This window comes from Pristis pectinata, chromosome 21 (assembly GCF_009764475.1).
Source record: "Pristis pectinata isolate sPriPec2 chromosome 21, sPriPec2.1.pri, whole genome shotgun sequence".
NCBI lineage: Eukaryota > Metazoa > Chordata > Chondrichthyes > Rhinopristiformes > Pristidae > Pristis > Pristis pectinata.
The window spans coordinates 26,428,818-26,450,889 of record NC_067425.1 but is presented as its reverse complement, the minus strand read 5'-3'; positions in this window follow the sequence as shown (position 1 = coordinate 26,450,889).

Genomic DNA, 22,072 nt, shown 5'->3' with positions numbered 1-22,072 from the left:
AAAGTAGGAAAGTTGTACTCCAACTGAATAATGGTCTTCTTATTTAAGAAAGGATATATTTGCATTTAACGCATTTTAGGAAAGTTTCACCAGGTTGATTCATGGAGTGAAAGAGTTGTCTAAATAGGTTGGGCCTACACTTGGCTAGAGAATTATAGTTGAGGAGAGGATGAGTAGGCTGGGGTTGTTTTCTTCGCTATAAAGGAGAATGAAGAATAATTTAACTGAGATTTATAAAATAAGGCGAGGCCTAGCACAGTAAACAGAAAGGAGCTGTTTTCATTAGCATAGAGGACAATAAATATAGATATAAATTTCAGTTAATTGACAGAAGGATTAGAAGGGAGTTGAGAACTACTTTTCCACTCAATTTGTAGCTGGGGACACCCTCTCCACATTTAAAAAATACCTGGAGGTCCAATTGAAGAACAATGACCTATTATAGACTATATAAACACAATGGACCATGAGGTGTGAAAAAGGATTAACTAATCAGTCCATTTTTGGTCAATGCAGACATACTGAGCCAAATGGCTGCCTTCTCTCCTGCAAAATTCTCAGTTTCAACAAGTTAAAGACATGAGTAGTTTAATGTGGAAATCCCTAGGTTCTGGTGTTCGCAAACTGTTCTTTTGTAGCCCTAGCCACTGCAATCAGAGGAAACCAGATGGCAAAACAAAATATTTACAAACTAGTATTGCTGTAAAGCATACTGAACATATTATGCTTAGTTGTTTGAGGTCTTTAATTTCTAATGATGTACTATGCTACAATACTGTTTTGGCATGTCTTTTGGCCCTAAAACCCTCTAATTTTATGCGTTTGGATTGCAATTTCCTCTCTAAAATATTTCAAGTACAATGGATTTTTTAAAAAGGTGTCTTAATTATATGATATTTCAGCTTCTTCATTAACCTTAAGTGCATGAACCAATTTTTATGTAGTGCTCCATAAGATGTTGAAAATATAAGCTAACAATCATGCTTTTTTTCCTTCCTGCTTTGTTATTTGTAATAATTCTTTAATCTAGTTGCCAAGTGCAATTACATCACAGATGCTGTATGCCAGATACTGTATTTGAACTAAGGCTCAGGAGGAATCAACATAAATTAAGGGGAAGTCCATAACACAGATTGGCAGTTACTGATGGGCAATTTTCTTCAAGGTTAGCTGTGAACACCTCTACCTAGAAATTGGATTGGACCCATTTTTGGTGTGCTAACACACAGCCACAAAATTAAAATCAAAACTAGACAAAATCCTGTTTGAAATAGAGTGGTTACTTGAAAGAAGTGCTAAATCGGGACCCACACTAATCCCAATGAACCAAATTTCATACATCTTCCAACACTTTGCTACACAGCATTGAAAGAAGCGTATCAGTCCTTAAGGACACACTCCACATAGCAGCCACACAACAGCAACACACACTTTAGGTGCCAAGGAAACTGCAGCACAGAGAGAATAGCTCATTCTAGGGAGATGCACATCCTGGGCAATGAGATACATCCTAGAAAGAAGAGCTTGTGCAACAGGTGTGACAGAAATATGCTAGATCAATTATAAAAATAACCTTACTGCTATGAGGTGACTAAATAGTGTCCTTCAAGAGTAGGAAATGTCTACAATGACAGGATGCTGTATGAAATTTCATGAACTTACAAGATATGTCAAAGTGATATCCACACCACTGTTCACACCCCATAAGTAGAGATTGTCATAGAATTTTTTTTTAATCCAGAGGTCTGAGTTCTTTCAATGTCATTCATCAGTAAAGAATTGTTTTAGCAGGCCCTCTACAGTAAGTGGAACAGTGACTCATTCATCGATCTCAACTATTAGCAGTGAATGAGTACATTGGGAAGAATGCGTCACATGAAGATCAAACACATTGCTGTGCAGGGTGATCACCTTGACAACTTGATGTCTGATCATCCTGCATGGCATCCACATTCTTGGAATTATATTCCTAGCATTGACATCTGTTCCTAATACCTTCTGAGCATATGTTTGAGGGCTACCTAAATGTTTTGTACAGTTCCAACAAGACATCCTACCTTCATACTCCATACCCTTTGCAATAAAGACCAACATTTCACTTGCTTTCCTACCTACTCACTGTACACGCATGCTAACTTCCTGTATTGCATATGCAAAGGCACACAGCTTCCCTTCTACAGCAGCATTCTGTATTTTCTCCATTTAAGCAATAATCTGATTTTCTATTCTTCCTACCAAACGCCTTCCTTAGTTAGGCGCAGATGGATCGTCCTTCTCTCGGCATATTTATTTCTCAAAGGAACATGCCTTTATTATGAACTAGAAATGTCCAATCAAATCTTTTCCTCTGCTAATCTATTTTACCTTTTAATCCATTTTCTCAATTCAATTTAACCAGCTCCACGTTCATACCTTTGTATTTGCTGTTACTTAATTTTAAGACACAGACTGCAGACCTAAAAATTTCACTCTTAATCTGAACGTGAAACTTAAGCAAAAAAAACCAAAAAAATATTAACAGCTTCTACATAAATAAAAAGGAAGATAGTAGCTAGTGTAGACATTGGCCTCAGTGATGAGAATAGGGAATTAATGAAAGAAAATAAGGAAATAGCAGAAATTTTGCACAAATACTGTATTTTGTATCCGACTTCACTATAGAAAAAGCATCCCAATAAAAGAAAATCCAGGAGTAAAAGAAAGAGAAGAACTTAAAATAAACACTATCACCATAGTAAAGGTATCAGGCAAACTAATGGGACAAAAGACCAACTTCCTGGAACTGATGGCCCTTATCCTTTTGTCTTAAAGGAAATGGATGTTGTAATAGTAGACATATTAGCTGTGAACTTCCCTCCATTCTAGAAAGTTGCCAACAGAATGGAAAACCACAAATGAAGCACACCCATTCAAGAACAGGAGAATAAAAAATAGAATGTTGTAAGTCAATTAATCTGTCAGCAGTCACAGAGAAATTGCTGGAATCCATTATTAAGGAAGGAGTAGTAAAATATTTAGAAAACCATAATACATTCAAACAGAATCTGCATGGTTCTATGAAAAGGAAATTGTGTTTGAAAATTTTATGAGAGTTCTTTGAGCATATAACAAGCAGGGTGGATAAAGGGGAACCAGTTGATGTTGTTTATTTGGAATTCCATAAGGCAATTGAAAAGATGCCACATAAAAAGTTACTGCACAACATAAGAGCTTATGACATTGAGGGTAACATATTACCATGGTTAGAGATGGCTAATTAACGGGAAAAAAAGACCCAGATTAAATGAATCATTTTCAGGCTTGCAAGCTACAACAGAGGGAGTTGAATTATCCTCCGGGATATAAATGGTTAAATGGGGAACTAAAACTTTCAAAGAAAAAGTACATAAAGGTACATCTGTGGAAACTTAACTAGTAAGAACCTTAAATTATTTGGATCTGTTTTACAGGAATAGCAACTTCCAATTTGTTAAGTACAGTATAGGCTGAGAAACTGCCCACAGTTTATGAATAACAAAATTTTTTTTTTAAAAAAACAGGAACTAATAACCCAGGCCTACATGAGGCAATAATGATGAGTGCACCTTGCAATGAAAATCCCAGAAGAATGGGGTCTGGACAGCCAGTCAGATAGCTGATTGTGCACTTACATTGGTAGGCAATTAAGGTACAGAGCAGAAGCTGCCAATAATCAAGACTGCAGTCTGTAGAGTAGTCAATATAGTGAAGTACATTTGGCCCCTCTGACTATCTGAGCAACATTCATACACAGCAACTATCAACTGAGTTGGAGATCTATGAGTTTATATTAGCTGAAATGAGTTGAGAGTGGAACAGTGATAAATTATTTTAAAACGCAATTCATAAAAGTGGTAATATCATAAAGTAGTAATAAAAGTGGCAGAATATATTATACATTATCTCAATAAAGCTATAAAATGTCTCCTCGTCAATCTTGTTAAAATTTGCTAACTCCATTTAGAGACAGCAAGGTTGAGTATACTCATGTCCTAGAGACTGGCAAGCAAGCCAGGAGTTTGCATTTCAACACAGTTAATAGCAACTAGAAGCAATCCTAAATCGAATAAACCTATTTCTGAGTGGAAAACAGAATACTGTGCTAGAGAGATAAGTGTAGAAAAATAAGCACAGTGTGCCATCCAATAAGCTTTTAAAAATTCTGCAAGACATGAGAAACAAGGCAGGGTAGTATGACTTTTGGAATCATATCAGCAGACAGCAGTTGACAAGGAACAGATTACAAGGCTAGAGGAGACCACTCAGGAGAAGGGTACAAGATTGCAGGAAAAGTTTGCAACCCTGCATTTGTAGTTAAATGGTTACTGAAGGAATTAGAAAATAAGAGATCTGAAGGGTTCATTATTTACTGGGTAACTGATCTTACCTTTCACAAAAGTCCCAGAAATGGTGAGGGAAGCATGAGAGATGGAAAGCCAAGGCAGAAAGTGCAGGGAAAGAAGGGATAATGAAAGAGCTTCTTTTAGAGTGTAGTGTAAAAGGTCATGGCTGTCATGTGACCATAACAACACTGACCCCTCTGGCTGAGATGACACCATTGAGCACATGGCCGAAAGTGACACCACTGTCAATCAAGGTTTGGCTCCACCCCATTAGGTAAACACCTTTGTCCTTACTGGACCACTCGGATTGGTCTTTGCGAGCACCTTTGTTCCTGGGCACACCTACCGTTGGCCTGTTTAAGCACCTTTGTCCTTGCTGGACCACCCAGCACCCCCAGCAGTATAAAAGTGCTGCATGTTTGGTTTTCTAGCTCTGTCTCCGAGGATGTTGAGGTAAGCTGTGCACTACTTCAGGGCAGTTAGTTAAGGACTCCCGAGACCAAAGAGCCAATGTTTGTCCAGAATATCAGGGTGTTTAAACATTGTATTGTTTATTCCCTGATCATTTGTAACGTGTGTGTGTGTGTGTGTGTGTGTGTGTGTGTGTGTGTGTGTGTGTGTGTGTGTGTGTGTGTGTGTGTACCTCACCCCCTGTTGCCATTCCCTCCACGTTTGTGATCTCCTGCTTGAGAGTGTGCAAGTGTGCATTTGTTCCTTTCCATTCTGTTCCTGCATCTGTCTTTGTAAATAAAAATCCTCCTTTTTGAAGTACAAAGACTGTGTCCAGATCTCTATCTTTAAAATTCAAAATAACCTTTTTCACAACATAGGGTTCTACAGAACCAAAAATATGAACAGAGTATAATTTCAGAATTGAAAAGGCAGATTCAGCCGTATAAGGAAAAATTATGTTTAATGATGCTAACTGGAACCCCTTGGAGTGAGGTAGTTAATTAGTCTAAGGAATTAAACAAGCTGATGATAGATTAGAATATGGGAATGTCTGCCTGCCACCTCCTTACAGCATGTAAGAATGCTCCATGGGACAAATGGGCTAAAGGGGTGGGGGGTACTGATTTCTGGTATCAAATATCACACTTCAGTTGGAAGGGTTTGTAGAACAAATACCACAAATCCAAGACCTGTAGCAGAATAACTCATTGGTACCCATGGCTGTGACAAGAAGCAGCAAAAGGTGGTGATGCCCATTGGTTTGGTGCCTGAGGTAGTTTGGGAGTTTACCTGCAGATACAAAAAGAGGAGGGAGTATCCTAGAGCATGTAAAGGATTAAGTCCTGAGAGCAGTACTGGATACATCTCACAATAAACCAGAGGAAAGCCATCATGTGTTTGTTAATCATTTATGAGATCCATATTAGCAAGCATAGCAAAGACACAGTTTATAGGGGGAAGCTCATGAGGAACAACCCTAACTTGGAGATAAAGACCTGGAGTGTGTGAATAATACAGAAGCTGGAATCCTCCGTAAGCAGAGTCTTTGATGCAATGCTGAGAAACCAACTAATGGTAGGGAATCCAAGGATCAGAAAGGAAAAGTGTCTGAGACTAAACCATCAATTCAATTGGGAAACTCAGTTCCTCTGAAACAGTGACAAAGAAGGCAGGAAGGAATCCCCCAAGGGGAGGTGAAAGACTGACTGAGTGGAAAAAGAATAGTTTACCAGGGACTTTGAAAAGTGAAATAAGATTTAGAATAAGGGAAATAGAAATACAGGTCGTTCTGCTGTAACGCAATAGTTACATTCCTAAGAAACCACACATTACAGGAACTACAGGCAAATATCTTATAGCAGAACAGGCTGTAGTTGCCTTTGAAGCACAGATTTAAACAGGTTTCCCTGATCACACTCGCACTATAACAATGTGGCTCACGTAATGCAAATAATGTTCCCTAATTCATCAATCACGTAATAAGCAATTTGCGTTATGGAAACGTGTTATAGCAGAACTACCTGTATAGGAGCAGTCCACATTGCGCTCTCTATCTCCCTCATTGAGGTAATATAACATCTTGGAAAGCCAGTCAGGACTCTGTTTGTCTGCAATCCAAATAATCAGCAATGAAGGGGTCGCATCCAGCCTGAATATTCTTGTCCACTCAGGTATGACTATGACAGAAAACGATGCATTAACATCACTATAGAAGGAAATACAGGGGGAATACTGAGTAGATACTGGAGCATCTAAATCACTGACTCACATAGAACAGCTGATTTGTACCCTGTATAGCAGAATTCCCCATATTTTAATCAGGTTTTATAGAAGATGAGCAAATTGGAACCATATTTCATTCTTTAATTTTAGGGTACAACCCCGCCATACACAGTGGACATGAAGTAGTACAGCAATCAGCAACCATTTTTGGATATGTGGTCCAAGGATCAGAAATAGAAAGTATTTAGCAAAAGCACTTTCTGTGTATTCTATTCCTGTGTGCTTGACAGATAGTGAACAGGGGTTCATGGATCTGATTGGATGGTGGCTCACTATATAATTGACTATGGGGTCCTAGTGATCAGGTCTGGAAGAGGTCATTGTAATCCCAAAAGAAATGTCCACTGTGCATCTTAGGGAAGGTTATCAGCTTGAAAAAATAATGAATGGAATACCTAATTCTTTGAGAGGTGTAGTTTTCCCAAACCAAATATGCTTTTGGCTCCCATAAGAATGGCTGTGGTAGGATACATCAAGTTAGAATAGATAGGGAACCAAGACTAAGCTCCAGGGGCAATATCACTTCCCACAGGAGTTGTAAGAACACACAGGTTAGGAGCAGAAATAGGCCATTCAGCCCACAAACTTTCATCATTTAATATCACAGTTGATCCAATTATAACTTCAATTCTGTACTCCTATCTACCCACGGTAGCCTTCCAGCCCCTTCCTTATCAAGAATTTATCTACCCCTGTTTAAAAATATTCAAAGACTGCATCCAACACCTTTGAGGAAGAGAATTCCAAAAGAAAAAAAAAATCACCTCAACTGTCTTAAATAGGATATCCATTATTAATTATCCATTATTATTTACTAGTTCTGGAGACAACCCACCCATTCCAGCTATTAGTTTAGTAAAACTTCTCTGAACTGTTTCAAATGCATTACTATTATTCTTTACATAAGGAGGCCAATACTGTACATGGTACTTCATAGAAACAGAAAAGCACAGCATGAAATCAGGCCTTTCAGCCCACCATGTCTGCACTAACCACAATGCCAAATTAAACTAATCCCATCTGGCTGAACATGGTTTGTATCCTTCTATTCCCTGCCTGTTCATGTGTCTGTCTAAATGTCTTTCAAACATTGCTATTGTATCTGCTTCTACCATCTCCCCTGGCAGCACATTCCAGGCACCTACAACCATCTGTGTAAAAAAAAAGCCTCTCAAATCTCCTTTAAACTTTCCCCCCCCTCACCTTAAACCTATGTCCTCTAGTATTTGATATTTCCACCTTAGGAAAAAGACTGACTATCTACAATATCTACATCTCTGATAATTTTACATACTTCTATCAGGTCACCCCTCAGACTCCAAGCTCCAGAGAAGCCAGTCCAAGTTTGTCCAACCTCTTCTTATAGCTAATACACTTCAGTTCAGATAAGATCTCACCAATAGCCAATATGATTGAAGCATAACCTCACTACTTTTGTATTCAATTGTCATAGCAGCAGTTGATAACATTCAGTAAGCTTTCCTTGTTACATGCTTTATCTGCATACCTTATGCAAGTCAGGCAACCAGGGAAAAATTAACTTGGCTAAGATGATCATGTCCCTGGTCCAAGAGGGAATTCTGTGACTACTGATTGGCCATGTATGTTCTGTAAAATGGTCCATTAAAAAACAGAAAAGGTCATGAAGAACAGCAATTGATTATCTAGTCCTGAATAAAAACATTCCAACATGTGCATGCACTGTGGTATTAGTAATAAATTTGATCAGAAATATTCCATGTAAAGCCAATGATTTATTTCAAAATATTTCTAATAAATCCTGTGAAAAAAGATGAATACAAATATGTGTTTGCCATTAAAATTCAGCAGTACACACGAACGTGTCTACCATAATGAGTTCACAACAGTCCGTCCATCTACACTGGTGAATAGCCAAAGTTCAAGAATTTAGGCAACCCTGCCACATGATCCAATACGACCTCTTAAGGAGGAAGAAGAACATGTGCTTTTGAGTTATTGAGCATTCTTGCCAGGGCAGGGCTAAAGCTTAACCCTAGGTAAACACAAATGGGACAGATAAAAGGTTCTATTCCTGGAATGAGAGGCAAGGAGTGAAGCATTGACAAGGCAAAGAGATAAGCCGTACAGTACTTACCAATTCAAACTGGGGTCACAGAGCTCTGGTCATTCTTCAGATTGACTGGATACTCCCAAGAATTCATTGTGGATAATGTTACCATAGCAGTTCTGCTATTCAGATTATTCCAAGGGGCGGGGGAAAAAAAAAGTCGGGAATGGGACTCCAAATGTCAAAATGCTTTTAAAGAAATTATAGGTGGTTCTGGCATTCAGAGCAATAACTAGGAACCAACCTTTCACGTTAGAAGTGGCTGCTGCCAATGAGCACCTCAGTGCAGTATTCACGCAGAATTATGTGGTATACATAGGCTAGTGCTGTATACTTCATGTGTAGTAACAGTCATTGAGATGGGTACTCTTATGAACAATACTTGCTGTCCATGTATTGGGTATAAGACAATTTAAACCATTTACTTGGCAGCAGTAATAATTTTAATCTACAAGTCACATCCATTTAGGGACAAACTTGTCAAGCTATTGCAAAGCTGGAGGTTGCAGGACAGAACCAGCTATAAGCAGTGCATGGATTGGGAGATGGACCCTTCTACCAAGTGAAGCAGTTAACCAAGCCAAAATTTGCTGCTAGTATTAATTACTCAAAAAGACCACATTAATGCTCAATTAAGGGAATGTGAGAAATGGGAAGAGGTTTCAGAGATAGTGAGCATCCAGAAGGTAAAGTCATCTCTGTGGATGGTTCCAGTTATATGGCTAAGAGAAATAGGAAGATGGGTTATAGAATCTATGACACGATCCACAAAATAGAATTATAAAACATCCGAGATTGACAGCTATGTCTTATGTGGTGACTCAACCAAACAAATTACCACTCCTTTCTGCTGTGTTTCGATTCTATATTTACCTGTTTCTCATCTTATCTTATCAAAGCTTAAGCCACAGATGGAAATCCATTGATTATAGCCCTGTTTTTAAAAACTATTCTGGATGTGACAGATTTAATTTTATAAAGATTAAGGTGTTCATTTAAGTCCACAATAAAACAGTACTAACAAAAAAAAATGATAATTAGCAAAGGAAGGGATAGAAAATGTATGTTCTGGGAACCAGATCAGAAAGGAGCCATTATGCCAATCTTGCCAAATCAGGAGGGCACAATTGAGCTTCCAGAAGACCTGATCAATGTACAGATTAAAGATGATTAATTCAAACAGTCCTGAGGGATAAAGAGCAGGGGATACATATTTAAGGACCATTCAGTTCCACAGATATTACAGTAAAGAATGCTATTTCACAGGTATAGATGTGTGTACAGGTTAAGAATTAATAACATTAACTCATGAAGGACCAGAGCCAAGGTACCCAAAGCTTGAGACTACCTAGAAGCAGGTGGAAGAGGTTGGTCGGTGGCCTCACCCGAGAGAAGTGGTGGTAAATATGATGGCAATTTTATATGCAATTATCATTTCCAGCCTACATAAAGTGAAGGCACCCTGAGAACTTACCAGGAGAACCGAAGGCCCATGGCAGTATATTCTAATGGGTTGCTGCCCACCATTAGTAAAAGCAAGTAGTACTGCCTAGTTCTAATTAAGTGGGTAGAGGCATTTCCAAGTAAGCAAGCCACAGTGTTGGCACCAGTCTGGTGAGGACAGTTTTTAACCAGGCTGGGAATTCCGAAGGTAGTGGAATTTGACCAGAGGACCATTTCACTGGACATATTATGTAGGTCACTCTGAAGTATTGGGCATCTTCTTCTAAGGCAGTCCCTCACGATTGAAGACTACTTATTGCACTCCGAATGTGTGGGTTCTGCGGTGGCCAAGGAGGTCAAAGTGAGAACCACAGACTTTTCCACAGAAGAGGCAGTTGGTTGCCAACAGAGCAGGCAAATGGTGCTCTCCTTCTATCACTTACTCAGGGCCTCTGTGTGCTCTTTGTGCATGGACTTGAGATTCTCAATGTCATCCGGAATGATTTTTCTCTACTTTGAATGATCACGGGCTAATGATTTCCAGGAACAAGGGTGGAGGTTGCATTTCTTCAAGGAAGTTCTCTTCCCACGACAGAGCTTGGAGCAGAGTATGTGTTTCAGGAATCTGGTGTCAGGCATACAAACAACATATCCTACCCACGAGGTCAACTTTACATAACTAGGGGCTCAATACTGGGGAGGAGAAGAGGACACTGGCAAGAACACAAGAAAATAGGAGCAGGAGTATAGGCAACCAGGCCGATCAAGCCTGCCCCACCATTCAACATGATCATGGCTCATCTCCGCTGGCCTCAACTCCTCTTCTCTGTGCCTCATTTCCTCAATCTTTCAAATATTTGTGTCTCCACTCCAAATATGTCTGATGATCTGGCCTCCACCACCTTACATTTTGTTCCCTCCTCCAGGTCATTGACATAACAATTGAGGAATTGGTTCACTTAATCTTCCAGTCAATTTGAAGGATTCTGTGGTGCCTTGATACCTGCTGTAGGTCGTCCAGGTCTCAGAAGCATACAAGAGGGCAGGGATCACTGCAGTCCAGCAGACCATAGGTTTTTTGCCAAGTCTGAGATGTTGATCTTCAATGACTTTTTTCCTTAATTTACAAAAAGCTGTCCTGGCACATTGATGGAATTTCATCATTGATATCTACCTTCACTGAAAGGTGGCTCCCAAGAAATGGGAAGTGATCCATGTTTTTCATGGTCTTGCAGGGACAAATTGGTAGACCTTTGACAGCTTTGAGCTCAGCCTCTGAGTGTGCATAAACATAAGCGTTGTCTGATTTTTGCAGTTCAACTCAGATTTAGGTAATCTCGAGTCTGAAGTGTACTTGCCCTAGTTTGAACAGCTTCCTGCAGCTTCTGGATTTTACTCCACTCCTGCAGAAAGTTTGTTGAAGGTGATATACGACACATGCAAAGTTGAGAAAAGTGTTGGGATGCAACATACGCAAAATTGGGAAAGGTGTTGGGGCAATGATGTAACTTAGTTTGACACCAAGAATGGTTTTGATGTAGACCAATTGGTTAGCATCAAGGCTCGCAAGTCATCATGGAGCAGGCATAATATGGAGATGACTTTCTATGCATAGCAGAATTTGAGGAAAATGTTCCGTAGTTCTCACAACTGATGGAGGTCCACTCCCTTGACTCCATCCACACCAGCCTATTTGGCCCAGCCTTGCCACCATTCTTCTCTGACAAGAAGTCAAAATGGCCATATCCCAATTCAAAAACACTAAGATCTTGGGAGCAGATGATATCCCTGCTGAAATCTTAAAATTCAGCAGTGAAAAGTTTCAATCACAAATCCACAGCAGCATTGCCCACATCTGAGAAGAGTATATTCCAGGGGACCTCAGAGAGGCTATAATTCCAACTGTAATAACTAGAGGAGTCTCTCTGCTGTCCTTCTCAATCGCTTCCTCCCAGTGATCAAAGAGCTGCTCCCCAAATCAGTGTGAATTCCATCCATCCAGAGGCACAGTAAACATAATCTTCACCACATGACAACTCCAATAAAAAAATGCAAGGAGCAGTACCAGTCACGATAATATAGTCTTTTTCAACCTTTGGAGAAACAAGAGACTGCAGATGCTGGAAACTGGTGCAAAAAATAAACAGCTGGAAGAACTCGACAGGTCTAGCAGCATCTAAGGAGGTGAATTTTAGTTTTTTTACTAAAGCTTTTGATGGGCTGAGCAGGCAATGGCACAGTCATCCCAGATAGTAGAACAAATCAAATATTGAACAAACAACTCTAAAGAGTTGGAGGGAAGGGTCAAGGAGTGAGAGGAAGTGCTTCTCTTGGTTCAGATTAAATATGTATGAAAACATGGTACTTTCCTCATGAGTTAATAATAAGACTCATTAGAATACCAGCACATCTGCTGGTACATAATTTGACAAAAAGACAAGTAGAAAAAGTAACTCAAGATAAGTTTGTAAAACAATTGTGAGATTTTCTAAGAATCTCACTTAAAGATCCAGTCACGAATAAAGAGACAAGTCATGTAGAAAACTGGTTGATGTTCAAGACCAGTAGGAGTCAGAAGTGGAAAACTGGAGCTCAGATAATAGTTTGGAACTATGCCAGACTAGGCTGCTTTGAAGTATATTTCAAGGTTTCTCATAGAATGATGAGAACATTCATTCAATGGTTTATGCAGTACAGTAACCAAATGGAATTAAGTGGTCTCATGTTCTTCAGTGTAAAACATCTGAAACAATGTGTTGGGGGAAAAAAGGAAAGAAACAGGGAGTCATCATGGGTATTAAAGGAGGGCCCACTTCCTTACCATGAGATGAGAATATATCCTGGCCAGCTGCTCCATTACCACCCTGGTCTCCATCCCATCTCAAACTGTGGGATGAGAACACATCTGCATTATCTGCAACCCCTCCCTCTAATTTCGGTCAAGCTTTTATTTCTTAAAAAGAGACCGATTCATCAATAAACCAGGAGGAGGAAAACCTATGCAAGTAGCCAATAAGCAATGTGCAGAGACTAGCAATGTTGACAATACTTACAGAAAAAGCCATGCTTGTCATTGCCTCATTGAATACTGCAGGGTGCTTTGTGGCCTCTACCCTGAAGGTTAACCAATTTTACATTCTCTCGTTTCCCATTACAAACCAACAAATATTTTTTTAAAAAGTGAAGTAGGCTGTAAGCTACAAAACAAAAAATGTGAATGAGAGTCATTCATGGAGATAAAAAAAGAACATGGAATGTAATGATCTGCCTCATTTCTTGGTTACCCCACCCACAGAGATTCATTAACGAAGACGATTAGAATTCACAACAAAAGGTAATTAAGAATATTCTGTGAAAGAGTAAATACAGCACCATTTTGTTTCATGGCAATAAACCAAATGAGAACCACAGGATTGACACTACTCATCAACATAATCTAATCAACGGTGATTGTCATACAAGGACTGATTTTGACTCTCAGAAAAACGCTTCTCGATGAGACCATCAGATATGATTTTACTGTTCATTGTAAATGGAAGATAAATGGAAATGGTATAGGAGCTGCAGTCCAACAGGAGGAAGGCGGCTTAAAAAAATTGACAAGTGATTGTTTTTGATCGTCTCCGGAATGGTGTTAAAATGACTCTACTTTGGCAGTTAGAAAAAGTGGAAAGATTCAAGTGCCAGAATTATGAATGCACTTGGTATTGCATCACAAGTGATAGGAGATCCCCAGTTAGTCCAGGATGAACCACATGATATCAAAGAACTCCTAATCATCTTCAATTTGTCAAAGTACACATTGAAAGGAGCTATGGGGGAAAATGAAAAGATAGGAACCTGCTTATTACTGGAAAAGGTCAATCAATGGACTAATAATATCTATAAAAAGCTGTACAGTTGAGAGGTGTGCAATAGTGCCTGTTGAGGTGTCCTCATAGGTCTTTGCTTTTCTGTATGGATTACATCTGCCAGAATACAAACTGTACTATTGTCAATTAGTGGGGAGGATGGCAAAAGACATTCTAGCCAAAAAGCAGGAATGGAACAATTGCACAAAAGGGGGAGCAGAAGTGGTGGGAGGAATAAATATGATCCTGAAGAGGGAAGGGTTAACAAGGAAATGAGTACTGGGACAGTGGATCAGTATAGGGACAGTTGAGTATGTGGGAACACAAGGTGAATAGAAATCAGTTAAAGAGGATGTCATCAGGACTGAATGGAGCTCGGCAAATCACAATTTAAGAATTAAATCAAAATCTTCCTCAATGTCAAGGATAAGATGGAGCCATTCACAGATAAAAGGAGTAATGAATAAAGTTATCAAAGATATACCACCTATGGGAATTATATGAAAATCAAAAAGATTGTAGATGCTGGAAATCTTAAGAGGGTACTGGTAACATCACATCTTATTTAAAGAGGAATACCTGAACTGGAGGCAGTTCAGAGGAGGTTCACTAGATGGACTCTTAGGATGGAGGGATTGCTTTATGAGGAAAGACTGCCTGTATGTATTGGAGGTGAGTTTATTTAACCACATAAAAGGTTCTGAACTTAACATGGAAGATGTTGAGAGGATGTTTCACCTCAAGGGTGAATCTAGAACTAGAGGACATGATTTCTGCATAAAAGGTCACCCACTTAAGATATGGATGGGAATTTCTTCTCATACAGGGTAATGAATCCTTGGAATTCTTTATCCGAGAGAGCTATGGAGATTGAATCATTGAGAATATTTCAGGTTGGGAAATACTTTTTTGGTCTGTAGGAGAGCCAAAGGTTATGAACAACAGGCAGAAAAAGTAGAGTTCAGGCCAAAATCAGATTGGCCATCATCTTATTTAATGATGCAGGTGGCTTGAGGGGTCATATCTGGTCCCCATTTCTTATGTTCTTGAAAATTGGATCCATATTCTTTGGTGCTTTGAAGAATGAGGGGATATCTTATTGAAATATATACAATCCTTAGAGGCATAGCAAGGTAGATGGTGAGAAGCTTTCACCAGTGGGAAAATCTCAAACAAAGGGTATTTAAAGAAGTAAATAAATTTTTGGAAAGATCAAGGAATTGAGAACTATGGAGACCTGGCACAGAAGAGGAGATAGGCCTGGGGCAAATCAGCCATCATGATATAAATGATCGCATTAAATGACAGGGCAGTTTTGAGGGGCTGGATGGCCTACTCCTGCTCTTTTGTTCTTATGTTGGTATCATACTCACAGCAATGGCAGACCCAATAAATGACATCAATAGCCACAAAACAAATTACAACTAACATATGTACATATTCATTTTCATTTTGCATCTAGCATTATGGATAAACAGTTGAATTGAAATATTCATAGATATTTATAAAATAAATTACTATTTCCAATCACAGCATGTAGACATGGAAACAACTTAACTCTTAGTAATGACAATATCAGAATTGCACATGGGTGAACATCAGGCCAATAGTGACTACAATTTTATTAGTGCAAAATTAAAATACTGCTAATGTAGGAAATCTGTCCAAGATGATGAGTTAAATAAAAAAATAAAATTTACTGATTGTATTAGATTTCAAAATGGTTACATTTGTGAAAACTTGAATCAGGTTAATTGAGGGTGCTATTGGGCATGATTACAATCATCACAGAAAAACAATTGGAATACCTTTTAAAACTACTCCAACATAAAAAAAGGTAGAGTTAAAGAATGGTGCACTGTAAAACAACATCAAACTGCAACACAAGTCACATACAAGGCTTGAGCATTTTTTTTAGTTTATCTATTTTGATATTTACTGTCACAAGCAATCTATCCTTATTGCCCTGAAGAAGGTGGCAGTTTCAGTATTTCAACCTGGCAAAGATGAAAGAATGACAATACATTTCCAAGTCATGATATGTGAAACTTGGAGGTAAACCTGTAGATGGTAGTGATCCCGTGCACTTGAAGCCCTTGTTCTTATTGGTGGTGGAGGTCATGCATTTGGAAGATGCTGTCAGAAGAGTCTGGGTAAGTAACAGTATTGCATTTTGTAGATGGTACACACAAAAATCATAGTGCACTGGTGGTGGAGGGAATAAATCTTAAGGATAATGGATGGGTGCCAATCACACCACCTGCTTTGACCTGGATGACATTGAGCTTCTTGAATGTTGCTGGAGGTCCACTCATGCAGGCAAGTGGAGAGTATTCCATCCTGCTCCCAAATTGTCTCCTGAAGATGGTAGAAAAGCTTTAGACTGTCAAGAACTGAGACACTTGCCAAAGGATACCTAGCTTCTGACTGACTCTTGTAGCCACAGAATAATTGGTTCAATGGTGATCCCAGAATGTGGATGGTAGGGAATCTGGTGATGGTAATGCCATTGAATGTCATGAGTAGGTAGTTAAACCTTCTCCTGTTTGAGACAGTCATTGTCTGGCACTTGTGTGGTGTGAATGTTACTTGTCACCAGTCACTCTCACCTTACTTCTGGAATTCAGTTCTTTGAATATTTGTGACATGGGCTGGAGGTCAGTGGTCCTACCAAACTGGGCATCGGTGAGCAAATTGTTGATGAGCAAGTGCTGCTTTATAGCACTGTTGATGACATCTTTCTTTAATTTGCTGATGATTGTGAGTGAACTGATTGGGCAGTAATTGGCCCAACTGGATTTGTCCTGCTTTTTATAAATAAGACATATCTGGTCAAGAGTTGCTTCTACAACACTTCTGCAAAATTAAACAAAATTAGATTCAGAGCAGCTGAAGGCAATGAAAGCTTCTATCGGAGCTGCTGAAATCTCACTGGAGAAACCGTGAATGCCTGTAGCAGCAAAGGCAGTCTTCTTAACCTATTTTAGGAATCAGAGCAATTTAATGACATTGGGCACAGAAGAATTGCTTGCTAGATTTATATGAATCATTAAGATATGGCAGGTGTTTGAAAAGGCTACACGACAGAACCTGACTAAGCCATCATTGCATTGAACCTATAGTTATTAAAAGTACCTGTAGTTATTGAAACTACCAAAATGAATGCAAATTTAGTGACAAGAATAAATCAGGTGAAGGAGTTGTTGAAGAGATAAGTACAAGCCATAAGATGCACCAATACCTTTGACCTATCATATGTCTGCATATGATCCTGAGTGATGTGTTCTCTGGGGTTAAGAAGATGTAAGAACTGTTCACATAGTCCCACCTGGTTTAATCCAGGATTCCAGCCAACAATAATGATTTGGGAAAATTCACACTTCATGGATACGGAGAAGGCATGAAGGAGAAGATCATATTTCTGAATTAAGTTTCAGATCAAAATTTCTAAAGGACTTTGTACAACTAAAGGGATGGCACCATTTAAAAATATAAGCCACCTACCACAACAGGCCTAAGAGTGTACAATATACTTCTAACTTTTCCATTCTTTTAATGTCTACACAAGTGGTGTTGAGGTGATCAGAATCCATTGTGCTATAAAATCAGAGATAAAAATATAACAGCACCACACCGGAACAGGCCCTTCAGCCCATGATGATGTGCTGAACTAATCAAATGCTTAACTAAGCTAATCGATTCTGCCTGTACAATCTCCATATCCCTCCATTCTCCGCATATCCATGTGCCTATCTAAGAGTCTCTTAAACACCTCTATCGTATTTGCCTCCAATACCACCGCTGGCAGCGCATTCCAGGCACCCACCATTCCGTGTAAAAAAAAAATTTGCCCCGCACATCTCCTCTAAACTTGCCCCCTCTAACCTTAAATGCATGCCCTCTTGTTTTAGACATTTCGACCCTGGGAAGAAAAAATACAGCTATCAACTTTATCTACGCCTCTAATGATCTTATAAACCTCTAAGGTCTCCCCTCCGCCACTCCAGAGAAAACAACCAAAGTTTGTCTAACCTCTCCTCATAGGACATGCCCTCTAATCCAGGCAGCATCTTGGTAACCCCCTTGTGCACCCTCTCAAAAGCCTCCACATCCTTCCTGTAATGAGCAACTAGAAATGAATGCAATATTCCAGATGCAGCCTAACTAGAGTTTTATAAAGCTGCAACATAACTTCCCGACTCTTGAACTCAGTGCCCTGACTAATAAAGGCAAGCATACCATAAGCCTTCTTTACCACCCTATTAATGTGTGCAGCCACTTTCAGAGAGCTATGGACTTTGACCCCAAGATCCCCCTGTACATCAACACTGTTAAGGGTCTTGCCATTAAACAGTGTGCCATTGAGGATATCTTCCAGAGGCAGTGCCTCAAGAAGGCAGCATCCATCATTAAGGACCTTACCACCCAGGTCATGCCCTCTTCACATTACTACCATCGGGGAGGTGGTACAGGAGCCTGAAGACCCACACTCAACATTTCAGAAAGTTTTTTTCCCCCTCCACCATTAGATTTCTGAACTATCCATGAACACCAACCACCTTGTTATTCCTCTTTTGCACAATTTAGTTTTGTAACTTAGTAATTATATCCTTATGTCTTGTACTGTACTGTTGCCACCAAACAACAAATTTCACAACATATGTCAGTGATAATACACCTGATTCTGATTCATCTCCCAAAGTGAAACACCTCTCATTTGGCTGGATTAAACTCCATCTACCACTTCTCCACCTATATCTGCAACTGATCTACATCCCACTGTATCCTTTGGCAATCTTCTATGCTATCCACAACCCACCATTCTTTGTATCATCTGCAAACTTACTAACCCACCCATCCACCTTTTCATCCAGGTTATTTATACACATCATAAACAGCAGAGGTCCCAGTACAGATCCCTGCAGAACACCACTAGTCACAGATCTCCAGCCAGAATAAGTCCCATTGACCACTACCCCATCTTCTACAGGCAAGCCAATTCTGAATCCAAATGGCCAAGTTAGCATGGATCCCATACATCTTAATCTTCTGGATGAGTTTACCATGAGGAACCTTGTCAAACACCTTGCTAAAATCCACGTAGACAACATCCACAGCTCTACCTTCATCAATCACCTTCGTCACCTCCTGAGAAACTCAATCAAGTTCGTAAGATGCGACTTGCTCTGCACAAAGCATGCTGACTCTCTCTAATTAGGGCATGGTTTTCCAAATGCTCATAAATCCTATCCCTGAGACCCCTCTCCAATAGCATCCCTACCACTGATGTGATACTCGCCAGTCTATAATTTCCAGGATTATCCCTATTTCCTTTCTTGAATAACAGAACATTAGCTACTCACCAGTCCTCTGGGACATTGCCTGTGGCTAGAGAGGACACTAAGATCTTGGTCAATGCCCCAGCAATCTCATCGCTTGCCTCTCTCAATAACCTGGGATATATCCCATCAGGTTCTGAGGACGTATCCGCCTTAACGTTTTTTTGAGAGACCCAACACTACCTTAGTTATACTAAGGCATCTCAAAATGCCTTAGCATATTAGCACGCTTCATACTGATATCACTATCCTCCTCCTCAGTAAATACCAATGCAAAGTACTCATTTAGGACCTCGCCGACATCCTCCACCTCCTAGCGCATGTTCTCTCCTTTATCCTGAAGTGGTCCTACCCTCTCCCTCTTAGTTGTAGAATGTCTTGGGATTCTCTTTAAACCCACTTGCCAAGGACTTTTCATGGCCCCTCTTTGCTCTCCTAATTCTAGTTTATCTATAATCCTCAAGGACTCCATTTGATTTTAGCTTCCTAAACCTTATATGCTTCCTTTTTCTTCTTGACCAAGTTCACCACCTCTCTTGACATCCAAGGTTCCCTTACCTTGCCATACTTGTCCTTCCTTCTTACTGGAACATACTTGTCCTGTATTCTGTACAGTTGGTCTTTAAACACCCTCCACATGTCAGATGTGGACTTGCTCAAAAACAGCTGTTCCTAATTAACTCTCCCTAGTTCCTGCCTAATACTCTCATAATTTGCCCTGCTGCAATGCAATACTCTCCCACAAATCCATACTTATCTTTATCTGTAGCTATCTTAAAACTTAATGAATTGTGGTCACTGTTCCCTAACTGTTCTTCCACTGTAAGGTCAGTCACCTGGCCAGGTTCATTTCCCAACACCAGGTCCAGTGTGGCCCCTCCTCTCATTGGACTATCCACATACTGATTTAAGAAACCCTCCTGGATGCACCTAACAAATTCTGCCCCATCTAAACCTCTTGCACTAAGGAGGTCCCAGTCTATATTGGGGAAGTTGGAAGTTACCCACTACAACAACCCCGTTGGTTTTACACCTTTGCCTAATCTGCCTGCATATCTGTTCCTCAGTGTCCTGGTGGCTATTTGGAGGTCTGTAGTATAATCCCATAAATATCAATGCATTGCAAGAATAGAACAGCAAGTGTAAGGTCATCAGTGACACGACATCTGTTTTGACATGTTTTATTCAACATATTGTCCGATGCAGATAATTCACAAGTCACAAGCAATTTCAAGCTAAATAGTCTCTAAAAGTGTTTAATTCTAATAATGTCAAGCAGCCAGCTGGTTTCCAATTCTTGTCACTGAACTGTAATGTTTGATTATTGTTACAATACACATTACCATATTGTTTCACTCTACCAATTTAATAAACAAATATTTAGCAGGGATCTAATGGGACCCTGGCTCCTGGCACTTACTGACTCCATTGGCAGTCAGTGATATCATGCTTTGGTATCACAGCAGTGAAAGCAGATTGAGAGCAGAGGCTGCAATATAGACTAAAAAACAGTCACTTCATCAGCAGCTAAGGATGCCAACATCCACAAAGAGTTGCCAGCTGGCATGTCTATTTTAGACCCCTTTTGTGTGCTTGGTAACAGTGAGTGTTTCAAAACTAAAAACAGCTTGAAATATAGATGTGTAACACTATCATAATCACATGCATGTGAAGGGAATGTTTCTGTAAATTATGGTTGTCAGCTAGCAGCGATTTTAGATTGGAATTTCTGTTGTTTGGCCATGGTGTCAGGCTTTGGTCTCAGAACTGATTATGGAATAAAGCCTAGCTAAGAAAAATATTGTTTTCATGAGTTTTACACTGTATGGATAAAGAGAGCCCTCTGTTGAGTTACTATCATCTGTCATATGAATAGTTATACAAAGTGCAGCACTGAGGGATGTTTGTATATTCCATGGTAAAAAAAATACCTTCAAATCAGATCATAGAGCTCAAAATTAATGGATCAATGGGAGAACATGCCCTCTAATCAACACCATGTGGGAGTAATAATTATGAAGGCAGAGAATTTGTTTGAAATATTACAAACTACATATGTAAATTTCTCTTAAAGAGCACTAAACTTTGCATTTCACTTTGAAATATGTGTACCTAGATACTGAATTGCAAAGTGTTGTATTTTTGCAGCACTATGCAATCTAATATCAATTTATCATCAAGTAAATCATGTTATCAATTATCTCTGATGAAATCATGCTAACTATGAAATTGGAGCAAACAATTACTGTCATGACCAATGTTAGTATCTACAATTTTCTCAGGGCCAGATGTGCAACTAATTTCATTGTCCATCATGCAATCACTTCTATACTTCACGATCTCTCACTCCAGCATATGACTGCCATCCAACATAAATACCTGGAGCACAAACTATTGTTCTGCAATAGAAATTATTTAAGAACCGACTCTGTTGGTATCAGATTATTTCACAAGTAATATCCTTTACTCATATGGACAAGAACTTGTGTAGGTGTACAGTTAAATGCAAAGTCATTGCAGATGAAGATAATGCCAGCACTCTAGCCCAAGGACCTAGATCCACTTAAAAAACAAATGTTATTAACTCATTTGCATTTCAATCTTCCTTGGATTAAAATGCACCGCTAAACTCACATGGACTTATTAGGGATAGTCAGCATGGCTTTGTGTATGGGAGGTCCTGCCTCACAAATCTGAGTTTTTTTTTGAGGATGCGACAAAAATAATTGATGGGGGTAGGGCAGTGGATGTTAT